The sequence below is a fragment of the Triticum aestivum genome, chromosome 2A, assembly GCF_018294505.1.
Source record: "Triticum aestivum cultivar Chinese Spring chromosome 2A, IWGSC CS RefSeq v2.1, whole genome shotgun sequence".
Taxonomy (NCBI): domain Eukaryota; kingdom Viridiplantae; phylum Streptophyta; class Magnoliopsida; order Poales; family Poaceae; genus Triticum; species Triticum aestivum.
In genome coordinates this window covers 133,161,026-133,176,341 of record NC_057797.1, presented here as the reverse complement: position 1 = coordinate 133,176,341, position 15,316 = coordinate 133,161,026, and positions in this window count along the sequence as shown.

The window sequence follows — 15,316 nt, the reverse complement described above, 5'->3', positions numbered from 1 at the left end:
CATGTCTGAGTACAGACATCTACAAATGGAAAAAGGCTAAGAAGCCTGACTATCTACCAGATCCTGCCGAGGGCACAAGATCGTAGCTGAGGTATCAAGCTAACGTCGAAGTCCACGCGGAACTACTAGCGAGACTGAAGTCTCTCTCTGCAAAACATAAATTAAGCAAACGTGAGTACAAAGGTACTCAGCAAGACTTACATCAGAACTAGCTACATATGCATCGGTATCAACAAGGGGGGTGGTGGAGTTTAACTGCAGCAAGCCAGCTTTGACTCAGTGGCTAACCTGAACTACGACTGCAAGCAACTCTTTTGAGGTGGCGCACACGAGTCCACATATTCACCATTCAATACACCACTATGGAACTGCTCCCGTCTCCCTACGAGAAGGCCATCCATAGCACTCACACTTATCTTGCGAGTTTTAGAGTATCCACTTTCACTTGTCTATGAACTATGCAAGGGGTCCAAGTTTCCATATCCGAGGAATCCGGCTATTCGAATAGATAATGATAACCCTGCAGGGGTGTACTTCTTCACACACGCTCCCACCACTTACCACCATATACACGTCATGTATCTCGGCAACCTTCAAGCGGAAGCCTGGCGAGGGTGTCGGCCACGGCCTACCTAAACACTTAAGTCTCTAGTCCAGGTTTATCGCCTATCCAGGTTCCATCCGCAGGGAGTCCGGCCGAGGTTTCCACATACGGCCCCGAACGATGTGAACAGGGTTCCCGAGACACCAAACGGGCGCCCGGTACACCGTGCCACGGTGTATCTACCGCAACATAGCCCACCCCTAGGGTCAGCGCTACGCACGGCCGCCAACACATAACCTACAAACACCAGAAACTAGTTGCAACTCCTGGACAGAGTACTAGGGTGATTAAGAAGCCGAGAGGGTCAATTAAGGATCCCAATGAGTGGTAGTAGCTGTTCATGGATCACAGACACAGAACTCAGTTCCTGAGGACGGCTGCAATGAGACAACCCACCATGTACTCCTACATGGCCTCTCACCGCTACCTTTACCAAAACGTGTTCACACACTTAGCTCACACACAGTAGGACATGTTCACACACCTCCGATTCATTCCCGATGAATCAGACCTGACGCAACTCTATGCAATAGCAGGCATGACAAACAAGCATGAATGAGTAGGCACATCAGGGCTCAAACAACTCCTACTCATGCTAGTGGGTTTCATCTATTTACTGTGGCAATGACAGGTCATGCAGAGGATAAGGGGTTCAACTACCGCAACAAGTAACAGATGAATCGTTGTTGTCCTAATGCAGTAAAAGAGAGCAGGAGCGAGAGAGTGGGGTTGTATCGGAATGAACAAGGGGGTTTTGCTTGCCTGGCACTTCTGAAGATATCATTGGGTCTTCATCAGTGTCAACGATCACAGCGTCGGTACAACGTCTATCGAGAGGGGACAACCACCGGCAACAGAGAAGGAACACAATCAATGCAATGCACAACATGATGCATGACAACGACATGGCAATATGTTGTTGATTGAGCTAATGCAACTAGCAACACAATTAAATGAAGTTGGTTTGAACCCAAAGTTCAAATTCAAACTCCACATGTGGTTATTTAAATACCATTCATTTGATTTGTCCTAAACAGTGGCCTTAAGTTGTTCTAACATGCATGAAAATGGTACAGATGGATTCCTTGAATTTTTCTGATAATTTTTCATATATAATTTATTTCATTTGGAGTTACGGTTGAATTTCTATGATTTTTAGAAGTTTTGGGCATTTTCTGGAATTTCTGAATTATTTTAAATCCAGAAAATGATTAACTGCGTCAGCATTGCGTCATGCTGGCGTCAGCAGGTCAACAGGGCTGTCCAGGTCAAACCTGACGGCTGGGCCCCACTAGTCAGTCTCACAGTTAACTATTTGGGTTAACTAGACTAACTAAACAACACTGGGCCCACTGGTCAGTGACTAACTAAACTAACTTAATTAAGTTTAGCTCTAACTAACTGGGTTAGCCGGGCGAGGCCCGCATGTCAGTGACTCCAGGGTCAAACAGAGGTCAACCTCGGGTCAAACCCGATGCTAACTGGGCTTTGACCCACTGCGGGGCCCGCTGTCAGTGACTAGGTGAGGTCCAGCTGGCGGGGATTAGCACTAATGACCCCGCCACGTCGGCTGTCGCCGGAGTTGGCCGGCGGCGACCAAACCCGCGGCGGCAACGCGCCGGACTTGCGCTAAAGGCGACGGGGGCGGTGGCTAAGGGCATCGGGGCGTAGCCCGGACTTGCCCGCATCCAGGGAGGTAGGTGGGTGGCCGTGGGGGCGCCGGAGCTCGCCGGAACGGAGCTCGCGGCAGCGGCCGGAGCTCGGGTGTGCTCGGGTTTGGCGCTGGGATGCACAACAGGGGCGTGGAGAGGGGCTACGGCTTCCTGGGAGTGTGGCAAACGCGGTGACGCGCTTGGTTTCGAGCCCGCGTGGCTGTGGCCACGTCGACGGCGTCGCCGGCAGAGCAGAGTGCTCGGGCTCGGTGGAGATGGCAGCTAGGGGGTGCAACCGAGGCGTAGAGGAGGGGGGGTAGGGGCAGGGGCTCACGGTGGATGCAGAGGTGGCCTCGGCATGCTCGGGGAAGCACCAGAGCAAGCAGGGCGGCGAGAGGCATCTCCGATGGCCGGCGACGAAGACGATGAAGATGGCGTCGATGCAAGGACTCCGGCGAGGCGTGGCCGGACGGAGAGGACGAGGGAGGCGTGGCGATGCTCATGGACACGTCGGGGAGGCGAGGGGAGCACGGAGGCCGCGTCTACGGCGTACGGCGCCGACGAGCTCCGCTCGGCTTCGGGAGAGCGAGGGGAGGGGAGAGAGCTGCGAGGAGGGAGGAGGTGCAGAGGGTCGAGGGAGGGTGCATGGCGTCCTCGGGTGGATCCAGCGGCGTGCAGGCAAGCAGGAGGTGGCCGGCGCGTGTGCGCGCGCGTCGGGCACACGCCCTCCTGCCTACTGGCAGGAGGTTGAAGACGGTGGCGGCTGCGGTGGGCTGGGCTGCTGCTGGGTTGCACAGTGTTGGGCTGCGGATGGGCTGCCAGGTAAGTTAGGTGGGTTTCCTTCCTATTCTATTTTTCTTCTATTTTCTATTTTTCTGCTACTGTTTTGGCTTTAGTAAAAATACTAAAGCATTTTGTAAAATGCTGGAATAATTTGTGGACACTCTCTAGATTATTCTAGTGGCCCACATTTAATTTCAGCATTATCTGATCATTTAATTTATTTATAGTATTTAAATGCCCAAAGTCAAATACAATATGAATTAATTCAAAAATCCAGGAATGACCTAGAAATATGTTCATCATTTTTGGCAGAGGTTTTCACCCTTATCAGAAATCATGAACATTTTCAAAGGGCATTTTTGGGTTCATTGAAAATGACTTTAGTTGAGCCTATTTGAAATCCATGTGGTGCTAGGGTTTGAACATCCCCATTTCAAGTTTCTGAGAAAAAGTAAACATGATACATGGAGGTTATGCAAGGATAGGCAAGACTAAGCTAGGGCTGTGACAAGTACATGGTGGGTTGTTTCATTGAGACCGTCCATAAGAACAGAGATCTGTATGTGTGATTTAAGATTCAGTTACTACCATACATTGGGCCTGAAACCAATGGACCCTCTCGGCTTCTTATTCACCCTGGTACTCTGTCCAGGAGTTGCAATTAGTTTCTGGTGTTTGTAGGTTATGTGTTGGCGGCCGTGCGTAGCGCTGACCCTAGGGGTGGGCTATGTTGCGGTATATACACCATGGCACGGTGTACCGAGTCACCCGTTTGGTGTCTCGGGAACCCTGTTCACATCGTTTGGGGCCGTATGTGGAAACCTCGGCCAGACTCCCTGCTGATGGAACCTGAATAGGCGACAAACCTGGACTAGAGGCTTGAGTGTTTAGGTAGGCCGTGGCCGACACCCTCGTTGGGCTTCTGCTTGAAGGTTGTCGAGTACATGTCGCGTAAATGGCGGTAAGTGGTGAAAGCGTGTATGAAGAAGTACACCCCTGCAGGGTATAAAACTATTCGAATAGCCGCGTCCGCGGTAAAGGACTACTTGGTTGCCTATACAGTTCATAGACAAGCTAATGGATACTACTAAAAGACTCAAGATAAGTGTGAGTACCGAGGATGGCCCTCTCGTAGGATGACGAGGGAGGATCCCCGGTGGAGTATTGTGTTGGTGAGTAGTGGACTCGTGTGCGAAAACTATTTTTACTAGTGGAGTTCCGTAGGATAGCTTAGCCAAGAGTCAAAGCTGGCTTGCTGCAATAACCCCACCACCTTCTTGAGAATGAGCATGTATAGTAGGTTCTGATGTAAGACTTGCTGAGTACCTTTGTACTCATGTTTGCTTAATTACTATTTTCAGACGACAACACCGCCCCCTCCGATGGGTTTTATGTAGACCTCGACGTCGATGAGTAACTCGCCACCCAGGTGGTGACCCTGGCTATGGAGGGCCCTATGTAGATAGACAGGCTTCGAGAAGCCTTCTTGCTTTCTAGTGTCTGTACTCAGACTATTTGCCTCCGCATGTGCTTGTATGCTTGTATGACTTGAGTGTCAGGTCATGTGACCCCTACCTGTATGAACATGTTATGTATGGCTCTCTGGAGCCTTTAAATAAAGTACTTGAGTTGTAGAGTTTTGTTGTGATGCCATGTTTTATGTACTCATATCGGGCATATTGTGTGTATGATTGAAATGCTTGGTATGAGTGGGATCCGACAATCTAGTTGTTTATCCTTGGCAGCCTTTCTTATGGGGAAATGTAGTCTAGTGTTCCTCGAGCCATAGTAGTCCGCTACAGCCCGGTTCACCGGAGTCCTGTTAGCCCAGCACTACTGCTCAGGACACTTGACTGGCCGGCATGTGTTTCACTTCGTTCCTATGTCTGTCCCTTCGGGGAAGTGTCACGCAGTGACATCCGGAGTCCTGCCTAGCCTGCTACAGCCCGGGTTCCCCGGAGTCCTGTTAGCCCAGTGCTACAGCCCGGATTCACTCGCTGATGATCAACATGCTCGATGTGATTCATGTATGCATGTCTCCATAGGTCTGCGCCGCTTTGGGTTCTGTAGGATCGAAAGTATGTCTAGAAGGGGGGGTGATTAGACTACTTGACCAAATAAAAACTTAACCTTTTCCCAATTTTAGTTCTTGGCAGATTTTAGCTATTTTAGGACAAGTCAAGCAATCATCACACAATTCAAGCAAGCATGCAAAGAGTATATTGGCAGCGGAAAGTAAAGCATGAAACTTGCAAGAATGTAAAGGGAAGGGTTTGGAGAATTCAAACACAATTGGAGACACGGATGTTTTTCCCGTGGTTCAGATAGGTGGTGCTATCCTACATCCACGTTGATGGAGACTTCAACCCACGAAGGGTAACGGTTGCGCGAGTCCACACAGGGCTCCACCCAAGGGCAACGGTTGCACGAGTCCACACAGGGCTCCACCCATGAAGGGTCCACGAAGAAGCAACCACCCACAAAGGGTCCACGAAGAAGCAACCTTGTCTATCCCACCATCGCCATCGCCCATGAAGGACTTGCCTCACTAGCGGTAGATCTTCACGAAGTAGGCGATCTCCTTGCCCTTACAAACTCCTTGGTTCAACTCCACAATCTTGTCGGAGGCTCCCAAGTGACACCTAGCCAATCTAGGAGACACCACTCTCCAAGAAGTAACAAATGGTGTGTAGGTAATGAACTCCTTGCTCTTGTGCTTCAAATGATAGTCTCCCCAACACTCAACTCTCTCTCATAGGATTTGGATTTGGTGGAAAGAAGATTTGAGTGGAAAGCAACTTGGGAAGGCTAGAGATCAAGATTCATATGGTAGGAATGGAATATCTTGGTCTCAACACATGAGTAGGTGGTTCTCTCTCAGAACATATGAGTTGGAATGGTGTGTGTGTTCTGATGGCTCTCTCACTGAATGAGAAAGAGGTGGAGGGGTATATATAGCCTCCACACAAAATCCAACCGTTACACACAATTTACCAATCTCGGTGGGACCGAATCAGAAAACTCGGTCTGACCGAAATAGTAAACCTAGTGACCGTTAGGAATTTCGGTGGGACTGACATGCAACTCGGTAGGACCGATTCGGTTAGGGTTTGGGCATAACGTAATCTCGGTGAGACCGATTACACAAACTCGGTGAGACCGAATTTGGTAACTAGCTAACCAGAGAGTTGGTCAGGCAAACTCGGTGGGACCGATTTGCTCTTTCGGTGAGACCGAGTGGAACTCGGTGAGACCGAAAAGTTACAAAGGGGAAACACTGAGTTTACATTGCAATCTCGGTGGGACCGATTCGCTCTTTCGGTGGGACCGAAAAGTTACGAAAGGGAAACAGAGAGTTTGCAACCCCATCTCGGTGAGACCGAGATCCCTATCGGTAGGACCGAATTGCTAGGGTTTGGCAGTGGCTAATGACAAGTGAAACTCGGTGGCGCCGGATAGGAAGAATCGGTAGGACCGAGTTTGGCTTAGGGTTTAGGTCATATGTGGATATGGGAAAATAGTTGAGGGTTTTGGAGCATATCACTAAGCACATGAAGCAAGAGGCTCATTAAGCAACACCTCATCCCTCCTTAATAGTATTGGCTTTTCCTAAGGACTCAATGTGATCTTGGATCACTAAAATATAAAATGAAGAGTCTTGAGCTTTTGAGCTTGAGCCAATCCTTTGTCCTTAGCATTTTGAGGGTTCCACTTTCACATCCATGCCATGCCAATCATTGAGCTTTCCTGAAACAATCATCTTGGAATAGCATTAGCTCAATGAGCTATATGTTGTTATGAATTACCAAAACCACCTAGGGATAGTTGCACTTTCAATCTCCCCCTTTTTGGTAATTGATGACAACATATAGATCAAAGCTTCGACAAAAGATAATAATCATGAAATTTATCGTCGCTTTGAGAAGTATGTGATAAGTAAGAGCTCCCCCTAAATTTGTGCATATTTAAAATTTGCTTTTGGACTGCAAATGCACAAAGAATTAGAATTATGGGTTACTCTTCCATGTCACATACATCTTGGTGGAGCGCTCAAAAATGATAAGAATGAAATACATGCACTCATCACCAAGAACAATGAATGATCACAAAGATAGATAGAATGATAATATTTAAGCAAGCATTAAGCAAACATTAAGTGTAGCTTATGATCAAACACATGATCATCAATGTCTCACAAATAATGACGTAGTATCAAGCACTCAAAAGCAAATAAGTTCGAAAAACACCAAATAAACAAGAGAGAATAAAGCAACACTCTCTCTCGAAGCCTATGATCTATACATTTTCTCCCCCTTTGGCAACAAGTTACCAAAAAGTTCCTAGAAAATGCATAGTGCTAAGTCGACGCTCAGGCTTGATCTTCAGGTGGTGGTGGAGTCCGGAGCACTCCAAGGACGAAGCCTTCGGTAGACGTGGTCGGAGTCGAGGCTGAAGTGGATGCTGGAGCTGGTGGAACTGAGGCTGTGGCTGGTGCAGACGTTGTAGCTCTGGTGTCAGCAACTGGCAGTGCAGACGACCTCGGACCTCGTGGCACCCTCGCAAAAGCATCAGTCGTGGTCCTGCCTCTCCTCTCGTTCATGTCCTCCTGGAGCTGCTCCACGGTAGTCTGTATCTCTGTCACCTTGATGTCCAAGTCATAGAACCTTTGTTCCATGATCCTCTCTAAACTCGCCTGGTTCTGAGTCAGGGTGGCTATACTCTGCTCAATCCGCAGGGTGGACGCAATCAGGTAACCAAGCTGCTCTTGTTTGGTTTTCAGGAAGTAATCAGATGCCTCCGCTTGAGTAGGCATCCTGGCAGCTTTCTCCTTCTTCGCCTTCTCCTTCTGAGCTTGTGCATGGGCAGATGATGGTTCATTCTCAGTCATAACAACTTCATTGTTCTTGAAGTCTGGACAGATGGGCAGGTGTTCCTTATCCAACAAATATACGCCCGTGCCCATCTTGGAGTTGATGAGCTCCTGAATCTGAGGGGCATATCCACAGCTCCTCTTCTGATCTGCCGCAGTCCTTTTGATCGTTTCCACTATGAGGCTCATGACTTTGAATTTTTGAGGCACGTCAAAAACATGAAGCAAATTGATCGCGTGACCTCTGATCATCTTGTGATCTCCAGACTTGGGCAGAAGGGTGTGCCTAAGGATCCAGTTGATCGTAGGCAATCCTGATAGCAGATAATGCACTGAGCCAAACTTGAACGTGTCAAGTGCTTCATTCGGAATCTCCTTGTACATGTTGGACATGGAGTTGTGGTCCATCTTTTTCTTGGCATAAATGTCCAAGTCATCTGCTTGCTCCTCTGGAGCATTGATTAGCTTCGCCCATTCCTCAACAGTAGAGTTGTACCTTGTACCTTCTGACATCCATGTGATCCTGCCATCCAGATAAAAGTGTGCTGTGGAGTAGAATTGCATGATCAGTTCCTCGTTCCACTTTGTGAGCTTCTGCCCAACAAAGTCTGCAACTCCACACGCACTAAAGCTGTCAAATACTCCAGGGTAGTACTCTTCATTGTCCTTGATATAGGTCCAGTCGACCCATCTCATGTCACATACAATTGGCTTCTTGTCAAGTAGCACTGTCTCATAGAAATCCTGCTGCTCCTTGGTATGAAACCTGTAGTCCACTGCAATCCTTCTCCTAGAGGCGTATGGATCTGCTTCTCTCCATTTCCTGAGCCCTGAGTCTCTCCTGAGCTTCATATCCTCAGCCACAGGATGAGCATCGTTGTGGTCTGGGATCTTGGGCTTGAGCTTCCGAAGGACATTTTCTTCCTCATCCTCTGCAACAGTCTCAGGCACTGGGGCCTTGTTCTTCTCAGTGGCTGGGATGCTTCTTGTGTTTCTCTTTGGTGCACTCTTAGGCTTAGATGCAGCCTTAGGTGCTTCCTTGGGCTTGGATGCAGCTCCCCCTGACCTTATGGCATCTCCCATAAGCTTGGGTGCCTTGGGCGCTGGTGCAGCTGCCTCTTCTTCCTCTTCCTCTTCCATGATGGAAGCTTTGCCAAGCACCCTAGCCACAGTCTTTTTCACCCTCTCCTTTCTTTTCTTGCCCTCAGCTGCAGCTGGCTCTTGGGAAGTGGGCTTCTCAGTCGAGGCTCTAGCCTTTGACATGGGCTGCCTGCCTGCTGGCCTTTTGATCTTCAGACCTGGCTTAGTGCCTTGGGCTGGCTCAATTCTCTTGGAAGTGGCCTCTTCCTCTGCCACATAGTCCTCATCTTCAGAATCTGAGGTTTTCTTCTTCCTTTGCCTAGTGGCAGCTTTAGGCAGGTTGCTGGGTGTGCTCCTGCTGCCATCATCTGAGGAACTTGAGGGACTAGTGCCCTCACTCAACTGCACTTGCTCCTCTGACAAGTTTTGGCTGTCACTCTGGTCTGACATGATGCAAACTGACTGCTGACCCTGTGAATAGATTATAGAGGAGATAGAGTGGATGAGCATCACAAAATGCAGAGATTTTTGCAAAAGAATAATTCAAAAACCTAGTTTTAGTTTCCCACTGAAATCATCTCGGATCTACCGACTTTCAAACTCGGTGATACCGAAGCAGTTTTGGAACCTAAACTAGTGAACTCGGTAGGACCGAGTCACAGTTCGGTGGCACCGAGACTGCTAGGGTTTCACTGAGTTCAAAAATCGGTCACACCGATAAGTAATTCTCGGTCAGACCGAGTCTCACTTGTGCAATGGCATAAGCCAAATCGGTGGGACCGAGTTTTTCAACTCGGTGGGTCCGAGATGGTTTCGGCGGAGACCTAAACCTAGAATTTTCGAATCAAACCTAATCTATGAGCGTTTTGACTGGATAGGAGTTTATCAAACGTGGCTAGAAACAATATGATCACAATGTGCTAGGAATCAGATTGAGGAATAGCACAAAGATCAAGTCCATACCCTAGTTCGGCGGGGACTTGCTACGGCGGCAACGGCGGGGCAGAAATCCCGTTGACGGCGACGGAGACCAGCGACTGGAGGCTGCTGGCGGCGAGAAGACGATCCGGAGACCTCGAGGGCAGAGCAGGCTATCGCGCGGGCGAAGGGGTTCGGAGAAATTTCCAAATTTTGCCCGTGACTATATATAGCCCGACCCTGTCGGTGTGACCGAGTGGAACAACTCGGTGGCACCGAGATTCATAACTGCGTGCAGTTATTGAAACTCGGTGTGACCGAAAGGTTCAAATCGGTTGCACCGAGATCGAAAACCTAGATCAACTTAATGATCTCGGTAGGACCGAAAGTGGAGTATCGGTCAGACCGAGAATCATAAAGAGGTTTTGGAAGTTTAAGTCTATGACGAATCGGGGACTCCGAGCGCTCCTCACACAGAGTGGTTCGAATCTGACTTGATCAAATTTTGTGATGCAGCATGAATAGAGTTTGAGACGAGAAAAGCATAGATAGCTAGAGGAGGTTCTTAGGCATTCTTGTCCATCCACTTGGCAAAAAAAGATAAAGCCGAACAATCAAAGCAACAAGTGGATGTCCTCGAATGAGTAAAATATGCAACCAGCATGCTCACACAATAAGATGGCAAATGAAATATGTGGCAAGGCATGCACAACCAATTCTAGCATCTATCAAGCAATTTGCGATGACTAGGTCATCTATATATGAGTATATTGACTTAGGAGTCAAGTGAGAACACTTGATCATAGGTCATACTCATCATTTAAGCTCAAGTGGGGTTACCACTTTTACATAAAGCATTGTTGTGTTCACATCTTTAGAGTTGCTTTAGCTCAAGTCTTAGAGTAAAGCTCCCCCTAGATGTGATATCCCCCCTAAGAGGGATGAACTAACCTTGGGTTTTGTCGATGATGACTTCATGTAGATATTGAAGATGTGGATGCTCAATGTTGATGTAGATCTCTTGGAGCTATCCATTTGAGTGAATTGCACTTTCAATACCTACATGGGTTAGTCCCACAAGGAACAAACAAGGATATCCATAGACATAGAGTGATGCACACAAAAGATGATGTCCATGAAAACTTTTAGGTTACCTTGTCCCTTGTCTTACCAACAAGAGGGTTTGTGACTCCTTGAACTAGTGCAAGATGTGGAAGTTGATTGCACTTGTTCTTGCCAAAATGATAAGAGTGAAGTATGTTGGCGGAGTCACCCTCAAGAACTCTCTAGTTCTTCTTCTTTTGGATCCACATCATCTTGATGGGAATCCTTGGAGTTGTAGTCGTACTTGATGAAGTGGAACTTGAAGTAGTCTTGGGAATCCACTTGACTAAGGTCTTAGGAGCTTCTTCAAATGCATCAATTTCCTCTTGAAGCTTGTCCTTGCCTTTTTGCTCGTAGTTTTGTGGTGGAAGATCATCTTGAGCTTGTGTCCCCTTGAAAGAAGTATACTTCTCTTGTTGAGGGACAAACTTTGTCTTGGGGTATTGATCTTCTTCCCATTCAACTCCATTGGCATTGAACTTTCGTTCAAAACCAACACCTTGATTCTTCCGGTGCATTCCTTGCTTGCGCACAATTTCCTCGAATTGCTTACTCCCGGCAAGGCTTTTGTACACTCCTTTCTCTATAATTCCCTTCAATAAGCTATTTTCTTGCTCAAGTGTAACTTGGCTAAGAGAATCATTAGTGGAATCAAGAGAACTACTAGAAGCAACAATATTGAATTTAGCATAATCATTGTTACTACTAGAGGAAGAATCTTTCTTGTTAGACTTGACTTGAGGCATGTAAGTGGATAAGAGTAAACGCTTGGCAATGTAAGAAGAACTTTTCTTGCGGAGATCATCATTGATTGCCTTTAAGAACTCATGCTCTTGCTCAAGATTGAGCTTTTCAAAGCGTAGTTTCTCATGAGCCCTTAAAAGTTCTCGATGATCTTCGAAGATAGTGTCATGAGCTAACTTAAGAGTTTTTAGTTCTTTAGTTAGAGCCTCAATCTTCTCCTTATCATTGTCATTCGTTTTATCTTGATTAGCATGATTAATTGGTCTTTCATCATAGTATTCATCACTAGAGTTGTCACCAAGCAAATCATCACCTAACAAGTCATCTTCATCACTATTGAAATCAACATACTCGGGGTGTGTTACCTTAGGACCTTTGGCCATGAAGCATCTTCCAATTCCTTCATTTGGTGAGTCAAATATGTCGTAGGAGTTGGTTGACACAAGTGCTAGACCGGCAACACCTTCATCTTGAGTATCTTCGGAGTCGGAGTGATAACTTCTCTCGGAGTGGCTGTCGGAGTCGGATACCCATTCACCAACATGAGCTTGATGTCTTCGTCTTGTGTAGCTCCTTGATGATTTTTCCTTCCTTTCCGAATCCTTGCTTCTCCGTGAGTATCTTCGTTCATAACGATCATCTCTACTCCTTCTCTCTCTTGGTGGTGATCCTTTGCTTCTTCTTTTTGGAGAATCTTCTCTTCTCTTGTAGGGAGCCGTACACTCATTGGAATAGTGTCCGGGTCTTCCACAATTGTAACAGTTTCGCTCTCGACTAGAAGATCTTTTGTCATTGTAGGACCTTGACTTGGAGCTTCTATCTTTGCTTCTACTCTTGTAGAACTTGTTGAAGTTCTTCACCATTAAGCTCAATTCTTCATTGAAGTCTTGTTTCTCACTTGATGATGTAGGGGCTTCACATGAGGCTTTATAGGCACCACTTGATTTGTTGTGAAGTTCCTCTTTATCCTTAAGTGACATCTCATGAGCAACAATTCTTCCAATCACCTCCGTTGGCTTGAGATCTTTGTAATTGGGCATCATTTGGATTAATGTGCACACGGTATCATATTTTCCATCCAAGGCTCTTAGAATCTTCTTGATGATGAATCTATCGGTCATCTCTTCACTTCCTAAGCCGGCAATCTCATTTGTGATGAGAGCAAGCCTAGAGTACATTTCAGCGACACCTTCACCATCCTTCATCTTGAACTTGTCAAGTTGGCTTTGAAGCACATCCAACTTGGATTCCTTGACGGAGTCGGTACCTTCGTGCATATCAATCAAAGTGTCCCAAATTTCCTTTGCATTCTCAAGACGGCTGATTTTGTTGAATTCTTCGGGGCACAATCCGTTGAAGAGAATATCACAAGCTTGAGCATTGTATTGCAACATCTTCAACTCATCCGCGGTAGCTTCACGGTTTGGTTCTCTCCCATCAAAGAAGTCACCTTGCAAACCAACACACACAATAGCCCAAACGGCGGGGTTATGTCCAAGAATATGCATTTTCATTTTATGCTTCCAACTAGCAAAATTAGTACCATCAAAGTAAGGACCTCTACGGTGATAATTTCCCTCGCTAGACGCCATACTCTCCTAGGTTGTGAAACCAAGGCTATGACCACCAAAAGCTATGGAGATCAAGCAAATGGAGACCAAAGCTCTGATACCACTTGTAGGATCGAAAGTATGTCTAGAGGGGGGGTGATTAGACTACTTGACCAAATAAAAACTTAACCTTTTCCCAATTTTAGTTCTTGGCAGATTTTAGCTATTTTAGGACAAGTCAAGCAATCATCACACAATTCAAGCAAGCATGCAAAGAGTATATTGGCAGCGGAAAGTAAAGCATGCAACTTGCAAGAATGTAAAGGGAAGGGTTTGGAGAATTCAAACGCAATTGGAGACACGGATGTTTTTCCCGTGGTTCGGATAGGTGGTGCTATCCTACATCCACGTTGATGGAGACTTCAACCCACGAAGGGTAACGGTTGCGCGAGTCCACACAGGGCTCCACCCAAGGGCAACGGTTGCGCGAGTCCACACAGGGCTCCACCCACGAAGGGTCCACGAAGAAGCAACCACCCACAAAGGGTCCACGAAGAAGCAACCTTGTCTATCCCACCATGGCCATCGCCCACGAAGGACTTGCCTCACTAGCGGTAGATCTTCACGAAGTAGGCGATCTCCTTGCCCTTACAAACTCCTTGGTTCAACTCCACAATCTTGTCGGAGGCTCCCAAGTGACACCTAGCCAATCTAGGAGACACCACTCTCCAAGAAGTAACAAATGGTGTGTAGGTAATGAACTCCTTGCTCTTGTGCTTCAAATGATAGTCTCCCCAACACTCAACTCTCTCTCATAGGATTTGGATTTGGTGGAAAGAAGATTTGAGTGGAAAGCAACTTGGGAAGGCTAGAGATCAAGATTCATATGGTAGGAATGGAATATCTTGGTCTCAACACATGAGTAGGTGGTTCTCTCTCAGAACATATGAGTTGGAATGGTGTGTGTGTTCTGATGGCTCTCTCACTGAATGAGAAAGAGGTGGAGGGGTATATATAGCCTCCACACAAAATCCAACCGTTACACAATTTACCAATCTCGGTGGGACCGAATCAGAAAACTCGGTCTGACCGAAATAGCAAACCTAGTGACCGTTAGGAATTTTCGGTGGGACTGATATGCAACTCGGTAGGACCGATTCGGTTAGGGTTTGGGCATAACGTAATCTCGGTGAGACCGATTACACAAACTCGGTGAGACCGAATTTGGTAACTAGCTAACCAGAGAGTTGGTCAGGCAAACTCGGTGGGACCGATTTGCTCTTTCGGTGAGACCGAGTGGAACTCGGTGAGACCGAAAAGTTACAAAGGGGAAACACTGAGTTTACATTGCAATCTCGGTGGGACCGATTCGCTCTTTCGGTGGGACCGAAAAGTTACGAAAGGGAAACAGAGAGTTTGCAACCCCATCTCGGTGAGACCGAGATCCCTTTCGGTAGGACCGAATTGCTAGGGTTTGGCAGTGGCTAATGACAAGTGAAACTCGGTGGCGCCGGATAGGAAGAATCGGCAGGACCGAGTTTGGCTTAGGGTTTAGGTCATATGTGGATATGGAAAAATAGTTGAGGGTTTTGGAGCATATCACTAAGCACATGAAGCAAGAGGCTCATTAAGCAACACCTCATCCCTCCTTAATAGTATTGGCTTTTCCTAAGGACTCAATGTGATCTTGGATCACTAAAATATAAAATGAAGAGTCTTGAGCTTCTGAGCTTGAGCCAATCCTTTGTCCTTAGCATTTTGAGGCTTCCACTTTCACATCCATGCCATGCCAATCATTGAGCTTTCCTGAAACAATCATCTTGAAATAGCATTAGCTCAATGAGCTATATGTTGTTATGAATTACCAAAACCACCTAGGTATAGTTGCACTTTCAGGTTCACGACTAGCCATGTCGGCCCGGGTTCTTTGTCATATGGATGCTAGCGACACTATCATATACGTGAGCCAAAAGGCGCAAACGGTCCCGGGCCATGGTAAGGCGACACCCGT